This window comes from Astatotilapia calliptera, chromosome 10 (assembly GCF_900246225.1).
Source record: "Astatotilapia calliptera chromosome 10, fAstCal1.2, whole genome shotgun sequence".
Taxonomy (NCBI): domain Eukaryota; kingdom Metazoa; phylum Chordata; class Actinopteri; order Cichliformes; family Cichlidae; genus Astatotilapia; species Astatotilapia calliptera.
In genome coordinates, this window is record NC_039311.1 from 766,839 (window position 1) to 789,917 (window position 23,079).

Here is a 23,079-nt window from a genome sequence, read left to right on the forward strand (position 1 = left end):
GGGATAACAAAAGGCTGGAAAAAGAAAAGGAACAGTTTGGGAAAAGTTTCATATGGGAACAGGTCAGCAGTGTGACTGGGTATAAAAGAGCCTCTTACAGAGAAGAAAACAGAGACTCACCAACCTACAAAAAACTGCATTTGCAGATTGTGAAAAAAAAATCAAAAACTATGTTCCTCTGTGAAAAACTGCAAAGATTTTGAATATCTCAACATGTAGAATACATAATGTCACCAAAAGATTGAGAGAATCTGGAGAAATCTTCAGATGCAAAAAGGCTGAATATCAGACTTGACTGTGACAGTCAGACCCTCAGACCACACTCATTAAAAACAGGCATAGTTCTCACTAAATCACTGCACGGCAAAAGTTTTATCATGCAAAGAAGAAGACTTATGTGAACACGATCCATTACCCAGTGATGCTCCGCCTTTTTTGGGCCAATGCTCATTTAAAATGGACTGAAGTAAAGTGCGTAACATGAATTTAAATTTAACCCTCCCCTGCAGCTGAGCCAGGGACCACACCGCCGCCACACCCCCACCACCTGACTGAGGCTGGGGAGCCTCGGCGCACCACATGACCATCAACTTCAATCGCGGTTGAAGGCTGAGCGCAGAGTGTCATCACTGCTCCAGTGGGAAATCTCCCCTGGGGGAAATTTCGGGAGCCAACAGGATCTCACTTGAATTTTTTTTTAAAGTAAAATAAATAAATAAATAAAGTTTTTTTTTCACTTTTACAAATTAATTTGGATATTTTCACTACAGATTATGATAGAATACCTAGCACATCTACAGAATGGGGTTATTGTAAAAGAATAGCATTGTGGAAAAGTTCAAAATGAACAAAACATTTTCTAAAATTTCGCTCACTGTGAAAGATTGACCCAGTTATTGTCTGCATTTTCAAACTAACGACAGGTGGCTACAACAAAATAGAAAAGATTATTATAAAAGTACAAAAGTTGAAGTTTATCTGTAGCCTCCCTCTCATCCACCGTTCTCATTGCTCCACCTCAGTCTGCATCTCTTTCAATCCTCAGCTCTGCTCTTCAGGCCTGAAACAGTCTGATTCGAGCTCTGCTGGGGATTTCAGTCTTTATCTGCTCTTCATTCGTTCCCCACACTCTGGTCTCTGTGCTCAGGTCCACTATGGTTTTCTGGTCATTCTGTACAGCCAGCAGCCCACCTGGTTCTTCACCTGTCTGTAATCCACTCTGTCAGTCTCAACATTTCACCCGTGACTCAGTAACCGTAATGATAACACACGGCTGCAAATAAATGGCTTAAATTCTTCCTGAAGTCTTGCTGTGTGATGCACATGAATGTAGCTCACTACTTCAGCTGTTAGTGAACAGTGTTGGTCAATTAAAAAAGTAATTAGTTACTAATTACTTCTCCAAAAAGTAATCCTGTTACTTTACAGATTACTTATTTTCAAAAGTAATTAGTTACTTTATTATTCAGTTACTTTTAAAAACATGATACACAGCCTATGTAATAAAGCAACAGAGCTTTCAGCCAATTCTATTTTTCTGCATAATCATCATATAAAATTGAATCAAATAAAATGTCTCTTTTAAAACTTGTTTTATTAGTTTTAATCTTTTAAGATTAAGCACATTGCATTAAGCAAAAATGTAATTATGTACAGCAGTGTCTGACATGAAGAAACTCTTTAACATTTAAACCTATTTCCTGCATATTCCAGCATATAAAATAAAATCATGTTTTGTGTTTACACTCTTTCAAATAGATGAAAGTAAAACACAGCAGAAAATAAATAGAATCAAAGATTCAGCGTCACTGAGTCCTGTCACTCTAAAATCTGGGGTGGGTGGAGGTTATCCCACAGCAGTCATGTCAGTGGGGGGATCCGGGTGTTTCATGAGACACTCTCACGGTTTAGTAACACAGCGTGCTTACGGGAAAGTAACAGTAATCTAATGACCTTTGCAATAGTAATCCCTTGCTTTAGTCGTAACTTGAAAAAAGTAAGTAATGCATTACTGCCCATCTCTGGTGCTCACAGGTGGTGCAGTTTGGAGAAATGGTGGTGTTTCCTCAGAAGAACTACCAGAGTCACAAAGGGCACGAGTCCATGTCACCACCTCGACTCGCTGCTGATTCTGATCCGAGGCGGCAGATCAACTATCCACAGTAAAGTAGAAATAGTTGTGAGTTGTAGAAACTCTTTAATTTTCTTTATAGAGGCGCATGTTGTATAAAGCATGTGCTTTACATTCACTGCGATTTGCTGTGATATGTGACACCTGATGTGAGCAGGAATGGAGAACATGAATAAAAGGAAGATGTTTTTATTGTTTGGCTAATGAAGGGTGTAAATCTTTAATATTATTTTTGCTTGGTTATTTTAGTGTTTTTCTAAACATGGAGAAAAAAGGCATAAGAAACTAATTTAACTTTCTCTCCTGCTGCAGATGTTGGCTGTGATCTCCGAGGCTGGAACTGGAGAGAGAGGAGTCATCATCCAGCGTCAAAGAAAACATCCAGGTAAAGGGACGTGGATCACTATTTTAGCCTTAAATTATCGTACTTTTAAATACAAAAACATTTTAAAGGACAACATTTACCATCCAACTCTGACCGTAACACAAAATAATGATCGCCGTGAGTGTTTTCAAACTCTTCCTCAGATGGGCAGGCTATCACTGTCCAACCAGCCGACTTCAATAAAAGACTGAGACAGTCGGTGAAAGCAGCATTCAGTGAGCACCACAGGTGAGCGTGTCCCTGAGACATTCAGCATCTGATCCTTGTTGGCCTGTCTGCTCTGCTTTGGTAAGTATCCTTACCGAACTACAGTAACTGTAACGCAGTCACTATACATGCCATCCACTTTCTAACTACTGATTACTTCCTGCCAGTTATTTTAGACCCAACACTGCTTCTTCTTGTTCAAACAGCTGGACAGGAAACTACACCAGTGTACTGTTTCACCAACACGTGCCAGGCACTGTTCCTGCCATTCATGGCTTAGCCCCGCCTACCTCAGGACCTCCCCTTGTCAAGTATTGATCATGATGATTATCATGATGACAATGAGCACAACTAAGACTGTAAAAGTCCACGACCATGACTGGTTTGCTGTCTCCTGATTATTAATGAATATCAGGAGGATGATTGTTAGTAAGAAATGATGACAAAAAACACAAAGTTCACCAAACTCACAGGTTACATTCATTTTGCTTTTTCTTCTTTACCAGCCACACTCTAACTGCAATTAAGAAAACAAACTTTAGAAATCATTGACTCAGTGATTTTATCAAATATTTAATGGGTTCAGGAAGAGCCAGCTTCTGCATTACCAAGAACATGAAGTGTGAGACAAATTTACTGAGACACTCTCAGTAAGTTTGATGGGCTGCTTGTCTTTCTGTTTGTAACCACTGCCATGCGTTTATGAAGTGGCTGTTTGGTCTCTCCAATGTAGAGCTCTGGACATTCCTCGCTGCACTGTACCGCATGCACTACATTGTTGAGTTTGTGTTTGGGATGAACCAGTTTGTGTCTGAGCGTGTTGCTGGGTCTGAAGTACACTGGGGTGTCGTGCTTGGAGAAAACTCCTCTGATAAACCTGCTACATAGGGGATGACAATGTTGTTGCGTTTGTCTTTCCGATCCTCCCTAGTTGGTGTCTGACCTTCTTTTCTGTGCATCTTTGCTGATTTGATGAAAGAATAATTAGGATAACCGCATGTTTTAAAAGCTTCCTTTATATATGTGTGTTCCCTCTTTTCCCCTGATGGCTTCTTTCATGCCTCTTTCAAACCATCTTCTCCGGCTCTTTTAAAGGGACAGCACCTAGCCACTGGTACAGAGATGTTGAGGACACCTGGGTCAAAATCAAAACCTAAGACGTGGAATCCGTCACTGCTCACATCAACTCTGTGGATGTAACATAAAGTTGAACATAAAGTTCACCAGGGAAGACACAAAGATAACAGTTTGCTATTCCTGAACTCTGCTGTGCACAATGGGGAGAATGGAAACCTCAACAGTGAAGTTTAGCTGAAGCACACACACACAGACCAGTACCTCCTCTGTGACTCCCACCACAGCTGGACTGGCCGATGGTGATTTTTCATTTTCATGGGCCAATGGGGTTTTCTTTGGTTTTGTTTTTTGTAACGGCATGAACAATAAAAGCTGGTGGATTGGCCAGATGCTGGCAGATGTGTAAAAATAACTCAGTTGTTTGGTGGTGGCTATGGTGGAGCTTCCACAGAGGCAGCAGGTGGATGAGGGAAACGGGAGGCAGGAGGAGAGCCCCGAGGCGGCCACCAGTCCGAGTGTCAGGTGAACTGAACTTCAGGTAAGAAGTTATGACCTGCAGTCTCTCTGGGTCAGATATAAACCAAGTTTAGGTGGAGTTTATTTTCGTTATGCTGACTTTTTACAGTCAGTTACAATAACATGCTAGCTAGTACAATACTGCGTGCTAGCTAGCATGACGGCGTTTCTATACAGCTGGGTGGTTCTATGATGTTACTGATGGTGAACTTTATTTATAAGGTTAGTCTGTAGAGTTTCCAACCGTCCTGTAAAAACACGGAATCGTCTCGTATCCAGAAAAAATATTACGCGTTTCGTGTTGAGATGTAAAGGAACAGTTTGTCCCGGACTTCAGCTACAATGAAAAAGACACAAAGCTGGATTTATTCTGTCGTTACGCTGCACAGCTGCCTCTTCTCCTCTCATTCTGTCCCCTCCCTCTCCTGTTTCTACTTCAATCATGAAACTGATCAATGATCAGCTGATCGGCTTTTCTGACACAAGTCACTTTGCGCCAGAAAGAGGAAACCAGCGGATGTCGCGCTAAACAACAGCAGCACGTTTAAGCTTGATCAGCTGTTGTTAGAATGTATTTAATATTACTTTCTAGTATCAGCTGATGTTTGCTGGAGCCACAGCTGTAAAGCTGCTGGTCATGATGTCGGTTTGTATATGTGGTGAGAGGGAAACATGAAGATGAAACCAGGAGACGTCCTTACTGAATCATCAGAGCTGTGATGGAGAAACAGGTTTACCTTTTAGGTGACATGGATGAGTTGAAGTTATGAACTGTTTCTGAGAGACAAATAACCCCAGGATCCTTTTCTAAGTAGCTGACAGCTGGTAACTGTGCAGGGGCGGGTCTAGCAAAGCTTTTTTGTCCCAGTCCAGCCCTGACTCCATCACCCTCTGGAACACCAACTTGAAGTAATCAGGACCCTACAACACCGGGCAGAACATGTTCCCTCTAAGCCTGAAGGGACAAAGAGATATTTACTTTCTGCTGACCATCAGCTCAGATTCACCATCACCGTCTCTAACTCTCTAAATATGAACACATTTGAAAAATAAAGTTATGTTTACAAACATTCATATCTCAGAAATAAGCACAGCTGTTCATGTTTGCTATTACAGTTTTATTTGTCAGAGAATTATGAACTTTACATCGTGCATTGAGTTTAATAGGTCTGTCTCATGGCTGCACTATGAGAGCTGGAATAAACAATTAAAGTTGAGCAAACTTCAGCTAAATCTTGAAACAGTAGATACAGGTAGAAATGAGATCAGATTAATCTTTGGTCAAAAGCAGATACCTCCTGAGTTCAGTCCATCACATTAAAAAAGAAACGATATCATGCTTTTTACATACACTTCCAAATAATAGTCAAGCAGCTCAGTCTCACAAATAGGTAACTAAGATGTCTCTAATGCAGACGTGCACAGTGTAGTGCAAGCATTACAAGATCAGAAATGAAAACGTAACATTCATGTAAAACTACAGGCTCAGGATTTTAAAGAAAGGCTCTGAAAACAAAACTTTTTAAAACAGTATCTTTGCTGCGATCATCAAAATACAAAACAGACGTGAACAATTTTCAGTAACAAACCCTAACATTCACTAATATTACACATATCCAAACAACAAGGCATATGTCAAAGTTTTTGAAGTGAAGAAACATGTTGCTTTAAAAAGCACATGCAGTGTGTGGCCACGATCGTCACACTGTGGACCATGAACGCCACTTCTTTGAAGCGTTCTTCTTCTTGGAATCAAAATGGAAGCAGAAACATCACGATTCTCTTTGATCTACCAAAAGGAAAAAGCAGAACATCGGAGCTGAAACCAGTCGGGTGAAATAATTAGGATAACAATAATTCAGTGCATTGTCTCCGGTAGTCTTACGATTGTTGGTATCTGCTCAGTACAACTAACACTCGGTGTCAGGGAACTCCTGTGTGGAAACGAGTGGTTTTTATGTTTTTATGTACGTATTTAACTTCCATCCATTTAACTTAGGAGGAAGAAATGTCAGTTTGGTGCAGGCTGGTTAGTTTAGACTCTGGGTGCATTTGGTGCCCTGTTGTCTGTAACTCAATGAGTTGGTTCACTTTGTGGCTGGGCTGCATGTGCGGTTATATCATGTCGGCTTGGGCTGGAGTACCTGTTCCCTGTTAGGTGTTTAGCTGAACATGAGTAGAGCTTCTAGCTTGGAAGCACATCTGTGCACATAGTCATACTGTCACTGGTTAGTGTAAATGGCTCAATGTGACATAGGAACCTTTTAATTAATTTCCATAACCCGACTTGTATGTCAAAGAATATCAAACCTGGAAAAGCTGTTTATGGTCAGAATGATTAAAAACTGTAAAGAGCTTTTCTCTTTGCGTGGAGCGTCCAACACTGTGACTCTTCCTTGTAGAAGCCGTCACTCCAAAGGTCTTATGATAATAATGTTTTATGATTTACTAAGTTACTGGATGAACATGAAAAGTACGTCCATTGTTGCAAATGACCGTGGGCGTGACCAGAATAACATCCAACTAGACGCTCAAAAGACGTCCTTAAATGTCCTGTAAGTGACAGAACAGATGAACGAACAGGTAATCGCTTACTTGAGATGAAACCTGCCCAGCTACTTTGAAAACAGCTTCTACCTGCTCCTCCTGTAACTGGATGGCTTCTCAGGGCTAAGCCGTCCCTGCAGTCCAGCAGCCTTTATGGTTCTGCTGTGATTCACCAGGAACTGTTAGAAAGACACAAACACACAAACATTAACATGTTCCACAGTCTTCCAGTTTGATCACTTTGATTGTCTCATCCTGTGGACAACGACGTACACGGATGCAGGTTTATTGTTAACTTTTGGAGGTTTATTTATTGAACAAATCCAGCTCCACTGTGATGCTGAGCTGGATACGCACTTAAGAAAACGTGTGAATAAATAGACAACAAACTGCATTTAACCAAACAGACTGGACCCGTTATTGTTAACTGAATGCAAGACTTTAACAGTCTCTTCAATGTAAGAATGCAGGTCCATCAGCATGAGACAAACCTGATGACACACTTCATATGTAGCACATTTACATTTATATCACACACGTCTGCTTTCCTGTTTGTATACAGGCTGCCAGGTTATCACAGGGCCAACACAATACATGTGACACAAAATCCACTGAAGTGTTTGATATTTTAATCATAATGATGATTATTATTTAAAATATCACTATAAAGTTTATTTATAAATATATTTAGGTTTGTTTCTGTAACCTAGCATATAAAGCTGAGCTGTTTCAGCTTCTGACCTCTGACCTCAGTGTGTCCTCACTGCAGCTTCCTCCTGGAAACACTTCTCCTTCTTGTCTTCCCCCAGTGTTGTTTCCCTGCCGTTAATATCATTCACTGTACCTGAGGAACAACAGAGGACAAACACTCACTTTAAGAAGTACATTCATACAGAGGTGATCTATGGAAACGCACTACTCCACACTTTGGTAGAGAAATCAGTTTCTGTGAAACATTTCTGTAAATGGTGTGGACTTCTTCAGGAGACTCAGCCAATCCCACTCTGATAACTGAAACTTCTGTGGATGAAGAAACTGCCAGACACCGTCCTGGAAATGTTTAAGAAATACAAGATCGCTATATAAATGACGATCATGTTAAAATCACATTAACAGTTGTTGCTCACCTTTGTTTCTGATTTTAAAAAGTTGTATCCCGTCAGCTCTCATGGCTCAGAAAAAGCTTTTTTTGGTTTCCAATCCAGTTCTCCTTGAAAGTATTAAGGATACTTTAAAAGTGCTCCTCTGAAATCTGTGTTAAACAACAAGAAACATAAATTAGTAACAAAAACACAGTGCAGAAGGTAAGTACAGGCATTACACACCATCATCGGGCCTAATGCTCCTAAATCTGCAACTTCAAATCTCTGTGAGCTCTTCAACGTGTCTTCAAAGGGAAAAGTCCAAAACTTAAAATTTGATTATAAAAGGTTCAACACAGACACACAGACAGAGAGGTACCTTTTAATGTTTACTGGTAACCTGAGTCACTGATCATCTACAGCAGGGGTGTCGAACTCCAGGCCTCGAGGGCCCGTGTCCTGCAAGTTTTAGATCTCACCCTGGATCAGCACACCTGAAACAAATAATTAGCTCATTACCAGGCGTCTGGAGAACTTCAAGACATGTTGAGGAGGTAATTTAGACATTTAAATCAGCTGTGATGGATCAAGGACGCATCTAAAAGCTGCAGGACACCGGCCCTCGAGGCCTGGAGTTCGACACCTGTGATCTACAGTATTACAGAGTCGGGCAGTCTTTGCATGATGTAAACCAGGGGTGCTCAATCCCAGTCCTCAAGAGCTACTGTCCTGCAGCTTTTAGATGCATCCCTACTCCAACACAGCTGAATCAAATGTTTGATTACCTCTTCAGCATGCCATCAAGTTTGGAAAAGGCCTGATAACAAGCCATTCATTTGATTCAGCTGTGTCGGATCAAGGATGCATCTAAAAGCTGCAGGACAGTAGCTCTCGAGGACTGGGATTGAGCACCCCTGATGTAAACGTTACTGTAAGTTTCCAGCTGCCTCTCAGGTGTGACAGGTGTGCCAGCAGGAAAGAGTAATAATAACCTGCATCCTGAGGTTTGTCGTGCAGGATTAAAGGAGCCAGGCTTTGTTCACACAGCTGGGATTGTGTTTTACACTGACCCTGGGTCAGTATCATACAGTTTAAACGAAGCACTGAAACTTGCACATATTTATTACAGATGCATTGAAGCTAATCGAGATATTTGCTGTGAATCTGTTTTCTGGTAACTTTATTAACCAGTAACATTTCTGTCTAATCACTGTTTAAACAGTAACCGCTTTATTACACTATAAGCTAACCTTTACACCATAACTTTAAGCTAGCGCCATAAAGACAGTCAAACGTAATAATATTTACAAATGCATCTCAAAGCTGTTATATGTGTATTACTAACACAACCACATTAACATTATTGACACTCGCTGACTTTTAATAGTCATTCTATAAATGCTGTCCATTTAAACGTCTTACCTGTAAACACTGCTGTATCACAGGATTCCAGCCAGAGTGGATTCTGGAGTCTTCCACGCTCCTGTTAGTGATCCTCCATCTGGATGGATGATAACAACCTTCTGAACAATCTAGCAGGTGGAGATGGCCCCTGCTGGCCCATATCTATGGTGCTGATTTCTGCTTATAACGCCCACTGAATGGCCTGATGACATCTGAGGCCGGTGTCCCCAGTGCCTAGTGTTCGTTCCCAGTCTAGGTTTTGGTTATAAAGGTTTCCTTGTTGCCTTTCACATTCTGTTTTCATCTTAGTTCTGTACCACGGACATCAGCCTTAATAAATGCATTGTTGGTTATTAATATTCACCTGCCTGTGAGTCTGCGTTTGGGCCTTTCCCTCTACAAACATGATCTAGGTCTCGCTGATCGTAGTTGAAACCATATCACAGAACTAAGCTAGATGATGCTGATTCATTTAATTCACAAAACACCATTTAAATGCCATCACTGCCTTTGAAGATGTTTGCAGACACACAGGGACAAATTATTAGTTTAAGGTTACTGACTGGAGCAATAGATTTTCAACACAGAATTTCTGCATTCACTTGTTTTCTTCAGAAAGAAACTTTACATGTATCTGAACACAATAACAGATTACTATTTTTTAATGACCTGATTCAGTATTATTAGCTGGTCTCTCTATTGAGCCATAACATAAATCACTGCTTTGCAATGACGTGCTTTAACTTTGTAATGCTCAAAGTAAAACTAAGGGTTATATTCTAGTTTACACAAAGTTTAAAAACTTAAGCAAGGGTTTCAACTGTCACTTGAAAGCATTATACCAATAGCCAGAGGTGTGGACTCGAGTCACATGACTTGGACTCGAGTCAGACTCGAGTCATTAATTTTATGACTTTAGACTTGACTTGAAAAAATGTTCTAAGACTTGTGACTTGACTTGGACTTTTACACCAATGACTTGGGACTTGAATTGGACTTGAACCGGTTTACTTGAAAAGACTTGATATTTTACCCCAAATATAAAATTTAACATGCATATTATATAGAGATTGAAAATGTGACGTCATTCACGGGTAGAACCGCAAAGGATTCTGGGAACTCGTGGCAAGCGGTACTAACGCACGCAGGCTTTCAATTGAAATCAGTTACACAGCGATAAAAAGAAACACAAAAATGTCAAGAAGCTGTTGTATTATTAACTGCAGTAGCCGGTCGCATGACAGCCACGGGAAGCCGACGGGTAAAGAGATCGGTTGTTATCGGATTACGTCGTTGAAGAGAAATTGTTCGAGCCATGTTTCCGAAGTAACAAAGAGGCGACTGGATTGCAGCCATTCAAAGACCAAATATAACGTCCCAGAACTCTCCAGCTCACAGGTTAGTTTGCTCCAAGCATTTACACGAAGGTCAGTCTGCTGTTGTAGTTAATGCGTCATTTTCATAACATAATTGGTGATATAGGTTACAAGCAAGTCTGGCGCTGAACAGAAATTGTCGCGCTATGCTCCTTTATTTATTGTGCATAAATAGTGAATTGTCCTGACACAATATTGCGTTTCGCTTCTGTTATTATGGTACACTGACAAAAACACATACTTTTATTCACAGGATAAAACAGTTGTTTTGTATCACTAATTGCCCAGTACGATTACAGCATACAGTATTATTGTCACTGCTACATTTCTGTGATGCTACCAGAAATTATTTCCACTACTAATTAATTACCGTTGAGCTCAAAGGTCCTATTAATAAACGGTTAAGGAATGTGTATTTATGACAACAATTTGTGAGACTGGTAAACTTATGATACGTACGATGGTCTTTCGTTCTACACGGTGCATTTCAAGGTCCTGCACCCATCCGTCGGTAAACTGTACCTGGGCTTGTTGCAGTGACCTGAAGTTACTAAACTTCATGAGTGTATGCACTCACTCCAAGAACAGTATAATTATAAATATGCATATAAATATGCTAAGATGAGATAGCTGACTTCATCTAACTAGCAAATGTTGTCCAGGCTACGTTGGTGATACAGTTTTTTTTTAATGTGTATGATATTTTTGTCATGCGATTTTAAAGCCGGTCCTACAACCGCATCCAAGAATAACATGCATCTTATCTCAGAACTGTCGGTGAAAATTATTCTTGGAGCTAGGTTTAATTGAGCTGCATTTTAAAGAGGTGCAATTTCACAATTTGTGTATATTTTCTAAGTTCACTATTTTGTCATGTGTTGAGAAAAACACAGCTTTAAAAATTACATGGTCTAATATTTACATTTAGCATAACTGCAACATTATTTTTTCGTTTGTTTTTTTTAAAGACTCGAAAGGACTTGAAATTCAAAGTTTCAGACTTGTGACTTGACTCGGACTTTTACACCAGTGACTTGAGACTCGACTCTGACTTGCCTGACATTACTTGAGACTTGAGGATAAAGACTTGAGACTTACTTGAGACTTGCAAAACAATGACTTGGTCCCACCTCTGCCAATAGCAAATGAAATTAGTTTAGACTTGAGAAAAACATTTGCTGATGCTCAAAAAGCAGGAAATGGCTATGCAAAGATACTGTGGTGTTTCCTATAGTCAAGAACTGGAGTGAAAATTATCATCATGAAAAGAGAGACACATAGTACAAAACAACAGTGCAGAGAAAGAGCTTTGAAAGATTTCAAAGACTCTGGAAAGAAAACTAGTATGCAATATGTCTAAGGACCACAGAACACCCGCCAGCAACCCTGCACAGGAATGGACTGCAAGGCTGGAGAGCAAAATAAGCACCACTTCTGCAGAAGAGACACCTTCAAGCCAGACTGAAGTTTGCTAACAGCAACCTAGAAAAGGATTATGCATACTGGAAGCACGTCCTTTGGTCCGATGAGACAAAACTAGAGCTCTTTGGCCGTGTAGACAAGACATTTGGACAATTGTGGGGAAAATCTGAGGATTTGAGCACCTTGTTGTTCCAACCTTACTGCACACGAGTCCTCACCTCATCCTGGTATTACACCTTTGGGATGAATTCGAGTGGAGACTGTGAGCCTGGCCTTTCCGTTCAGTGCCTCACAAATGAACTTTTAAACAAATGGTCAAAAATTCCTATAAACACACTTTCAAATCAAATCAAAATTTATTTATATAGCACATATTAAAAACAACAAAGTTGGCCATAGTGCTTCACAGTCAGTAAACGCATGAGACAATTAAAACAAAACAATAAAGACAGGACAGGAATCAATAGGTGACAACACAACAAGCCAACTCGTAAGAATCAAAAGCCAAAGTAAAAAGATAGATTTTAAGACGTGATTTAAAAGACTGGATAGACTCGGCGGCACAAATATGAACCGGCGAGGTTATTCCAGAGTCTGGGTGCTACGCTTGCGAAGGCCCGGTCACCTCCTAGGTTGTGCTAGGAGCATCTGATTGGACGAATTAAGTGCTCTATTGGGATTGTACAAGTGGAGGAGTTGGGAAAGATAGCTGGGCGCTAAATTATTTAGAATTTTAAAAGTGAACAAAACTAAAGTTTGTGGAAAGCCTTCCCAGCACAGTTGAAGCTGTAGTAGCAGCAAAGTGTGGACTAAGATCATATTCAACTCTATGGATTAAGTATGATTAAGGGATGTCACTGAAGTTCATATGCGTGTGAAGGCAGATGAGCAAATATTGTTAGCAATATTGTGTACATCACAAAAATGTTTGAGTATGGGCTAGTTAAAATATGAAGACTTTTCATATTCATATAAATATGAAAAAAGTCCCTTGTTTGAGCACACACTAATATAAAAACAATCAGTGAGTGACTGATATAGAGAGACCAACCTGCGCTCTCTTGCCACATACGTAGAACAGTGTTCGTAGCGTCAGACAGAAACACATTGACTGTCAGTGGTGGACCTGCCAATTCTGGTATTCTATGGCAAATCCTAGTTCGACTGAACTGTGCCAAATAGTGAGTACAGAGCCCACTAGAGCCCACTAGAGCCCACTAGTGGCCCTGCAGGCCACTCTCATGAATTCTGTTTCTGATTGTTTGGTCAGAGACATTCACACCAGTGATCATTGTGTAGGGTTGTGACAGTGCTCATCCTGATGGGTTTGAAGACCTTCTATGGTAGTTGGTGGTATAACGTAATGTATTAAACAATATATTAAGCTTATATTGCGCAACAAGCTCACTATCAAAATGGCTTCTATGTCACCTTTTTAATATAAAATCTGCAAAGTTTCATGCTAATGTTCTTTCTTACATTGAAAATACGTGGCAGACGTTGATGGCTTACAATAGCCAGTCATGTTTGATACTTGTCTTTCAAATGTGTGTACTCATAGTTAATGATTTTCTCCTCAATGACATTTTCCCTAAAAACAAGCTGTGTTGTGAAAACTGCTGTTAACTGTTGCAAGGTGAAGGTTTTGGATAAATGCCATTGTTTATGATTAAAATGAGAGTAAAATCAGGATACATCTGTTGTAAAACTACAGATTTTTAAAAGCATTTTTCATATTTTGCTGCTAGTCTTCTAATTTCACTGAGGTCTTGCAGCACTGAGTGAGTGATCAAAGCTTACACTAAGCCTGGTTAGCAGGTTGCGTTAGCCAAGGCTGAAGGTGGTAGTGATTACAAGAGAGATTTGTGCTGTTAGGCATGACTGTGGCCACCAAAGTAAAACAGTCATGGAGCATCAGCACATGAACAGTGTTAAAAAGAAAACGTGACTTGCAAATAATAATAATTATTATTATTTTTAACCAAAGCCACCTTTAAAAACCCTCAAGGTCACCTTAAATTTGTACTACTACATTATTAGGTTACTGGACACTAACATGCACCCGTCACACAAGACGTATATAACAAGACCTGTGTAACTGAAACACCAGTTAGCCTCCCTCAAAGTGGGCGTCATCCCTACATCACTACCTCTATCAAACACACACACACACACACACACACACACACACACACACACACACACACACACACACACACACACACACACACACACGCTTAGTCATGATCTCAGACCACAGTAGCATGCAAAAACCATGGGAGTGCTGTAGGAACATAAAGGAAGCTGAGTGTTATCTTTAAAATAACAATGTCAGATGGAACATAAGTAGCAGCATCACTGATTTGAAGAAACAAATCTGATTGTCTCATTTTGTTTTGGTAAATTTAAAATACAAAAGAAAAAGTAGAACAGCTTTCACTTGATGTGAAGCTCCATGGAAGCTCGTGAGCAAGCAGGCGGGACTGAAGGGGAAGAATTGGTGAGTGAAAATGCAAACAGAAGGTCTGCTGGCTGAGTGATTTGCACACTTAATGGAAAACTAAAGAGACACAGGATGGGACTAATACTGTGGGTACAGAAGGATGTGGGAATGTGATACGAAGAATCTTTGACATGCTGTATAACGCAATAATGTAAGTAACGTGTGTGTTACTTTACTCGAGTTGTAACTTTTAGACTGGAAAAAACTGGCCACGAATGAATTGAACAGATTCTCCCCAACGTAAGCAGAAATCACACAGCAAAGAATGAATAAGTGTTGCAAACGTTAGTATGTGTATATGTAAGTAAGAAGAAAATGTAGGGTTTTAACAAGCTGAAAAAGCAATGACAGGTCACAGCTGCCACCTGTGCTACCTGCCAGTGTTGAGGAACAGGTTACATGCAACACAGACACATAATTCAATTACAGAAGTAGTACAGGTCAGCTCATGTAATGTGTTTTTTCTATAATTAAATTACCAAGGCAGCATATGTCCGTTCAATAACAATTCAGAATATTACAAGTAAGAAATTGGGACATAACTGGTGGCGCTGTCACTTGGTGTTCGCTCACTCTGTGGTAGAGTATCACTTCCTGTTCCTGCTCAAACACAGTGGTGTTTCTGAGTAGCTTATTTGCTTAGCAATTTAATTAACAACTTTTAAACACATTCTTCTTTCATAGTATAATCTTCACGTGCTTCATCCGAAGCACACTTTCTGTGTACTCACTACCTAATTTATAGCCAAAGTATTCACTCACTGTCTCTGTACTGTCTCGCTAGCTTAGCTTAGCTTTGCTCGTAGCCGACTCATTAGCACCATGGCTACTTCACCTCTCCCTCCTGCACTTTCTTGCTCATTGTGTCAGATGTTTAGTTACTCCTCGGCCTCCTTTAGCAGTAATTATATCTGTAACAAATGTAGCATATTTGCAGCTCTGGAGGCCAGGATTACTGAATTGGAGACTCGGCTTCGCACCCTTCATTCACCCGTAGCTAGCCAGGCCCCTGTAGCTGGTGCAGCCGAAGATAGCGTAGGCCCCGCTAGCTGTTCCCCGGCAGATCCCAAGCAGCTGGGGAAAGAGGGCGGCTGGGTCACGGTGAGGAGGATGCATAGTCCTAAACAGAAGCCCCAGGTACACCACCAACCCGTTCATGTGTCTAACTGTTTTTCCCCACTCGGCGACACACCCGCCGGGGGTCAAACTCTGGTAATTGGTGATTCTGTTCTCAGACATGTGAAGCTAGAGACACCGGCAACCATAGTCAATTGTCTTCCAGGGGCCAGAGCAGGCGACATTGAAGGAAATTTAAAACTGCTGGCTAAGGGTAAACGTAAATTCAGTAAAATCATAATTCACGTCGGCAGTAATGACACCCGGTTACGCCAATCGGAGGTCACTAAAATCAATATTGAATCGGTGTGCAACTTTGCCAAAACAATGTCGGACTCTGTAGTTTTCTCTGGTCCCCTCCCCAATCAGACCAGGAGCGACATGTTTAGCTGCATGTTCTCCTTAAATTGCTGGCTGTCTGAGTGGTGTCCCAGAAACGATGTGGGCTTCATAGATAATTGGCAAACCTTCTGGAGGAAACCTGGTCTTGTTAGGAGAGACGGCATCCATCCCACGTTGGATGGAGCAGCTCTCATTTCTAGAAATATGGACAAATTTATTAAACCCCCCAAAATATGACTATCCAGAGTTGGGACCAGGAAGCAGAGTTGCAGTCTTACACGCCTCTCTGCAGCTTCTCTCCTCCTGCTACCCCCCCAAAAACCCATCTCCATAGAGACTGTGTCAGCTCCCAAACAGACAAAAAACAAACTAAAAACCAGCAACAAACAACTTAAACATAAACAATTACAAAGAAAGAACAATACAGTATCCACATCTGAACCAAAGAGTAAAACAGTGAAATGTGGATTATTAAATATTAGGTCTCTCTCCTCCAAGTCTCTGTTAGTACATGACTTAATAATTGATCAACAAATTGATTTACTCTGCCGTACAGAAACCTGGTTGCAGCAGGATGATTATGTTAGTTTAAATGAATCAACACCCCCGAGTCATTCTAACTACCAGAAATCTCGAAGCACAGGCCGAGGGGGAGGTGTGGCAGCAATTTTTCACACCAGCCTATTAATTAATGAAAGACCAAGACAGACTTTTAATTCATTTGAAAGCCTGATGCTTAGCCTCGTCCACCCCAGCTGTAAAACTCAGAAACCAGTCTTACTTGTTATCATCTATCGTCCACCTGGGCCTTACACAGAGTTTCTGTCTGATTTCTCAGACTTTTCATCTGATTGAGTTCTCAGCTCAGATAAAATAATTATTGTGGGTGATTTTAACATCCATGTAGATGCTAAAAATGACAGCCTCAACATGGCATTTAATCTGTTATTAGACTCAATTGGCTTCTCTCAAAATGTAAAAGAACCCACCCACAACTTTAATCACACTCTAGATCTTGTTTTAACATATGGCATAGAAACTGAACATTTAACAGTGTTTCCTGAAAACCCTCTGCTGTCTGATCATTTCCTGATAACATTTACTTTTACAATAATTGATTACACAGCGGTGGAGAGTAGACTTTATCAAAGTAGATGTCTTTCTGAAAGTGCTGTAACTAAGTTTAAGAATATAATCCACCCACTGTTATCATCTCCAATGCCCTGTACCAACACAGAGCAGAGCAGCTATCTGAACGCTACCCCAACAGAGGTCGATTATCTTGTTAATAATTTCACCTCCTCACTACGTACGACTCTGGATACTGTAGCTCCTGTGAAAACTAAGGCCTCAAATCAGAAGTACCTGACTCCGTGGTATAATTCTCAAACACGTACCCTAAAGCAGATGACTCGTAATCTGGAGAGGAAATGGCGTGTCACAAATTTAGAGGATCATCATTTAGCCTGGAGAAATAGTTTGCTGCTTTATAAGAAAGCCCTCCGCAAAGCCAGAACATCGTACTATTCATCACTGATTGAAGTAAATAAGAACAACCCCAGGTTTCTCTTCAGCACTGTAGCCAGGCTGACAAAAAGTCAGAGCTCTGTTGAGCCAACAATCCCTTTAACGTTAACTAGCTAGTAATGACTTCATGAACTTCTTCACAAATAAAATTTTTATCATTAGAGAAAAAATGACCAGTAATCATCCCACAGATGTAATATTATCTACAGCTACTCTTAGTACCATTGATGTTAAGTTAGACTCTTTTTCTCTAATTGATCTTTCTGAGTTAACTTCAATAATTACTTCCTCCAAACCATCAACCTGTCTTTTAGACCCCATTCCTACAAAACTGCTCAAAGAAGTCCTGCCATTAATTAATTCTTCGATCTTAAATATGATCAACCTATCTCTAATAATCAGCTATGTACCACAGGCCTTCAAGCTGGCTGTAGTTAAACCTTTACTCAAAAAGCATCTCTAGACCCAGCAGTCTTAGCTAATTATAGGCCAATCTCCAACCTTCCTTTATATCAAACATCCTTGAAAGAGTAGTTGTCAAACAGCTAACAGATCATCTGCAGAGGTTTATTTGAAGAGTTTCAGTCAGGTTTCAGAGCTCATCACAGCACAGAAACAGCTTTAGTGAAGGTTACAAATTATCTTCTTATGGCCTCTGACAGTGGACTCATCTCTGTGCTTGTCCTGCTAGACCTTAGTGCAGCGTTGGATACTGTCGACCATAATATCCTATTAGAGCGATTAGAACATGCTGTAGGTATTACAGGTACTGCGCTGCAGTGGTTTGTATCATATCTATCTAATAGACTCCAGTTTGTGCATGTAAATGGAGAGTCCTCTTTACACACTGAGGTTAATTATGGAGTTCCACAGGGTTCAGTGCTAGGACCAATTCTGTTTACATTATACATGCTTAGGCAGCATCATTAGAAGACATAGCATACATTTACACTGCTATGCAGATGACACCCAGCTCTATCTGTCCATGAAGCCAGATGACACACACCAATTAGTTAAACTGCAGGAATGTCTTAAAGACATAAAGACCTGGATGGCCGCTAACTTTCTGCTTCTTAATTCAGATCAAACTGAGGTTATTGTACTCGGCCCTGAAAATCTTAGAAATATGGTATCTAACCAGATTCTTCCTCTGGATGGCATTACCTTGGCCTCCAGTAACGCGGTGAGGAACCTTGGAGTCATTTTTGACCAGGACATGTCCTTCAACGCACATATTAAACAAATATGTAAGACTGCTTTCTTCCATTTGCGCAACATCTCTAAAATTAGAAATATCCTGTCTCAGAGTGACGCTGAAAAACTAGTTCATGCATTTATTACTTCCAGGCTGGACGACTGTAATTCATTATTATCAGGATGTCCTAAAAACTCGCTGAAAAGCCTTCAGTTAATCCAAAATGCTGCAGCAAGAGTCCTGACAGGGACTAGAAAGAGAGAGCATATTTCTCCTGTTTTGGCTTCCTGTTAAATCCAGAATTGAATTCAAAATCCTGCTGCTCACATACAAGGTCTTAAATAATCAGGCCCCATCTTATCTTAATGACCTTGTAGTACTATATCACCCTATTAGAGCGCTTCGCTCTCGCTCTGCAGGCCTACTTGTTGTTCCTAGAGTATTTAAAAGTAGAATGGGAGGGAGAGCCTTCAGTTTTCAGGCCCCTCTTCTGTGGAACCAGCTTCCAGTTTGGATTCGGGAGACAGACACTATCTCTACTTTCAAGATTAGGCTTAAAACTTTCCTTTTTGCTAAAGCATATAGTTAGGGCTGGACCAGGTGACCCTGAATCCTCCCTTAGTTATGCTGCAATAGATGTAGGCTGCCGGGGGATTCCCATGATGCATTGAGTTTTTCCTTTCCAGTCACCTTTCTCACTCACTATGTATTAACAGACCTCTCTGCACTGAATCATATCTGTTATTAACCTCTGTCTCTCTTCCACAGCATGTCTTTATCCTGTCTTCCTTCTCTCACCCCAACCGGTCGCAGCAGATGGCCCCGCCCCTCCCTGAGCCTGGTTCTGCCGGAGGTTTCTTCCTGTTAAAAGGGAGTTTTTCCTTCCCACTGTCGCCAAAGTGCTTGCTCATAGGGGGTCATATGATTGTTGGGTTTTTCTCTGTATCTATGAAGCGCCTTGAGGCGACTTTTGTTGTGATTTGGCGCTATATAAATAAAATTGAATTGAATTGAATTGAACTGTTGTAAGAGTACAAAACTGTCTGACAGCAGACATCCAGAGTTCTGTGAGGAAAAAAGGGAAAGACGTTAAAAAGCTTTGAGATGCAACTGTTGCGTTTGGTCGCACAGTGAACTGTAATGTTCAAGCCCAAAGAGACTCGATTTCTCTTTCTCGGACAATAAAAAAAAGAAAAACTGCAGATTAAGTTATTAAACTGCAGTAAATAAGTTAAAATAAACTATTTTGCTAAACGTATTTGCTTGTCAGCCTTCATGTGCATATGAACTTATGACATTTTAAAGTCTTTCCACAACATTTAGGAATGTGTTTGTGGGAATTTTTGGCCTTTGTTCCAGAAGTGCATTTGTGAGTTCAAGCACTGACATTGGGTGAGATCGTGCTGCAGTCTCCACTCTTTTTTATCCTAAAGGTGTTCTACAGGTGTGAGGTCAGTACTTTGTGCAGGCCAGTCAATTTCTTCCACACCAAACTCGCGCATCCATATCTTTAAGGGCCTTGGTTTGTGAACTGGTGCGTGGACATGGTGGAACGTTTTGGAAGGTGCCATGCCCAAATAATGAAATTGTCCCAAATGGCTTGGTTATGCTGAAGCATCAGGAGTTCCTTTCACTGGAACGAAGCGGCTGAGCCAAAATCTTGAAAATAAATCCCACATCATGATCCCCCCTTCACCAATCTTTATACTTCAGTACAGTCAGACAAGTAGAGTTGTACTGGCAACTAGAGCAGGGCGATATGGCCAAAAATATTTATCACGATATATATTTGAAAATTTGCGATAACGATATAACCGACGATATAATTGATGCGAGACAAAATACAACTCCACAACATTACTAGCGCAAAAAGACAACCTTCCATTTATTTTCACTTAAACAAGAAGCTGGTTTTTATGTATATTAAAGCTTTATAAAAATGTAACAGTGCAAATTCAAATTCCTTGCTGAAAGTTTAACCAAAAGGCATTTCCAGTAGAAATGGGCTGACATATCCTGAGCATAACCGTGTATAATATCCACTGAAGTTAAAAAGAGGTGCTTTGCAACATTAAACTGCAGTGTGCAGTACGCATTTTTCGGACCATAAGGTGCACGGGATTATAAGGCACATTAAGCGAAACAAAGCAGTCAGATAAATCAAACTTTATTAAACTCATTCTTCTTGCTTCCTCCACTTCTGTACCATTGATTCATTAATGTTGAATTCTCTGGCAGCTGCTCTATTCCCATGTTGTTGCAGTATATTAATGACTAACCTCGTATTGTGGATGGATTATCTCAGTTGTTCTCCTGACTGAAGTTTGGTCCGTTTACAGCATCCTGCCATGCGATTGCATTTGTCTCTAACCATGAAGAACCTTCACGTTAACTTTTATAAGTGGAAAAGTGTTAGTGTTCGTCCTCCAGCTTCACTGTTTATGTTATGCTAACATAGCTGTGTCGCTAGCGATCACGTAGCACATCATTATATACCAGCTAGCCCAACTTCAGTAACCCTACAAACGTCACTGCTGTTTAGTTTCCTGTCTTCATTTATGTTGGAAGTGATAGCAGAGCTGTACGTTTGATTTTTTTCAGAAATCTCTCAGTCAGAACATGTAATATCATCCTTAGGTAACTAGCGAAACTAGCGAGCTAACTTCCGCTAGCTTCCTGCTAACTTCTAACTCCGTTAAATGTAATAACTTTTGTTTTCATGGATGCCTGGAAGTTAAACTTTATAGTTACACCTGGTAAAGCAGCAATGCTGATCGTTTTATTAAAGATGAAAGAATTTAGACAGTTTTTAACTCTAAGTGATGCTGCAGTGTTGCATATGGAGTTTAGGACCCAGATTACTCCCAGATTTAAGAGCATCTTAGTCCGACAAATATGACAATAACAATGGCCGCTTGCATGTTCTGCAAAAAAATGTGCTTTGTTGTGTATCTGACGGACAAACACCAAACCAGTTCCACATCACGGAAGTTGCACCATTTTTACAAACCAATTCTGGTTCATCTGTTTCACTCAACAATCGGCCATGTGCGTATGAAAACAAAGGCACTGCGCATGCGCGTTTTACTCCCATTCTATCGCGATATTTCATTTTCCTATCGTTGCCTAACATTATACCGGTATTACCGTGAACGGTATAATATGGCCCAGCCCTACTGGCAACCACCAAACCCAAGCCTCGTCCATCGGATTGCCAGACAAATAAGCAGGTAGAAGTCATAATGGTAGAAGTCATGAGTTTTTCAACAGATGTATGAGAACTTGATAACTTTCCTGGGTGAACTCCTTACATCAAAGGGAAAGTCTATAAATGATAAACATAAACCAAAAAAAGTAAGTTGAACAGTTTATGATTTATGGAGAAAAATTGTTGTTTTTTCGTTCATAGCTTTCAATTCAGAGTTACAATCTTTATACTAGCGACATGCCTACTGTTTTAAGGCAACAGTGAAGTATGTGGGAGATGCACCAGTCTGCATGTTGCATATATTTTTGGCGCCAGCCTCCCTGTTACCATAGGAACTGTCTATCGATTCAGCTGTTTAAGTGAACTGACAACCAATCAGATCTGCAGCCATTACATATTTATTTATTTCTTCCTTAGAGTGAGAAGTTGAGCTGAGGGAGAAGAATGAGACAAAGAGTGGCTTCCATGAAGTACAGAAGAAACATGTGGCTGAATGAGCTACAATGAAACTGATCCGAAATTCAGTCAGGAGGTAATTATGCTGTAACCTCAGCTCCAGGCCAAACTTCTGGATTTGAGCCAGTGAATCTCTCCTAATTGTGCTGCCAATTCACTGTATTCTTTAGAATCTGAACAAAAGATTAAAAGGATTTAAGCCACCAACCTTCCAATTAGTAGATGACCTGCTTTACCTGCTGGTAGGTCAGAAGACAATGAATCAAACACCTGACTCGCAAGCAGTTCCATGGCCACGTGACGCAATTTCATTCAATTCATCAAGTATTGAAATTTCAAGATGAACTTCTCAGATTACAATGTAAGAGATGAAGCAAATCAACAGACTGAAAATTCAATATGAATATATACACTTTTTGGCCAAAAGTGTCCATTCAACCTTCCAAATCACTGAATTCTTCCAATCACTTCCATGGCCACAGGTGTATAACATCAAGCACCATAGGCATGCTGATTGCTTCCAGAAACCTTTGTGAACAAATGGGTCGCTCTCAGGAGTTCAGTAAATCCAGTAAGTCCAGTTGT

At 40.5% G+C, this 23,079-nt stretch overlaps 1 protein-coding gene and 1 long non-coding RNA gene across 20 annotated transcripts in view; both read right to left on the minus strand.

Annotated features, from left to right (window-relative positions):
• LOC113030572 (disks large homolog 2-like) overlaps positions 1–23,079 on the minus strand; it is a 175,923-nt gene that overhangs the window by 83,705 nt on the left and 69,139 nt on the right. The gene's annotated exons all lie outside the window — the stretch shown is intronic.
• On the minus strand, positions 5,394–10,241 carry LOC113030585 (uncharacterized). 5 transcript variants are annotated; one of them, XR_003273606.1, is made up of 4 exons: positions 9,368–10,241; positions 7,991–8,115; positions 7,612–7,707; positions 5,394–7,042 (listed from the first exon to the last, which is right to left on the minus strand). It is a non-coding gene; the product is annotated as an uncharacterized LOC113030585 (long non-coding RNA). The 5 variants fall into 5 exon arrangements; XR_003273608.1 differs by lacking the exon at positions 9,368–10,241 and adding an exon at positions 8,325–8,356; XR_003273605.1 differs by lacking the exon at positions 9,368–10,241 and having other exon boundaries at positions 5,394–6,105; positions 6,954–7,042; positions 7,991–8,317.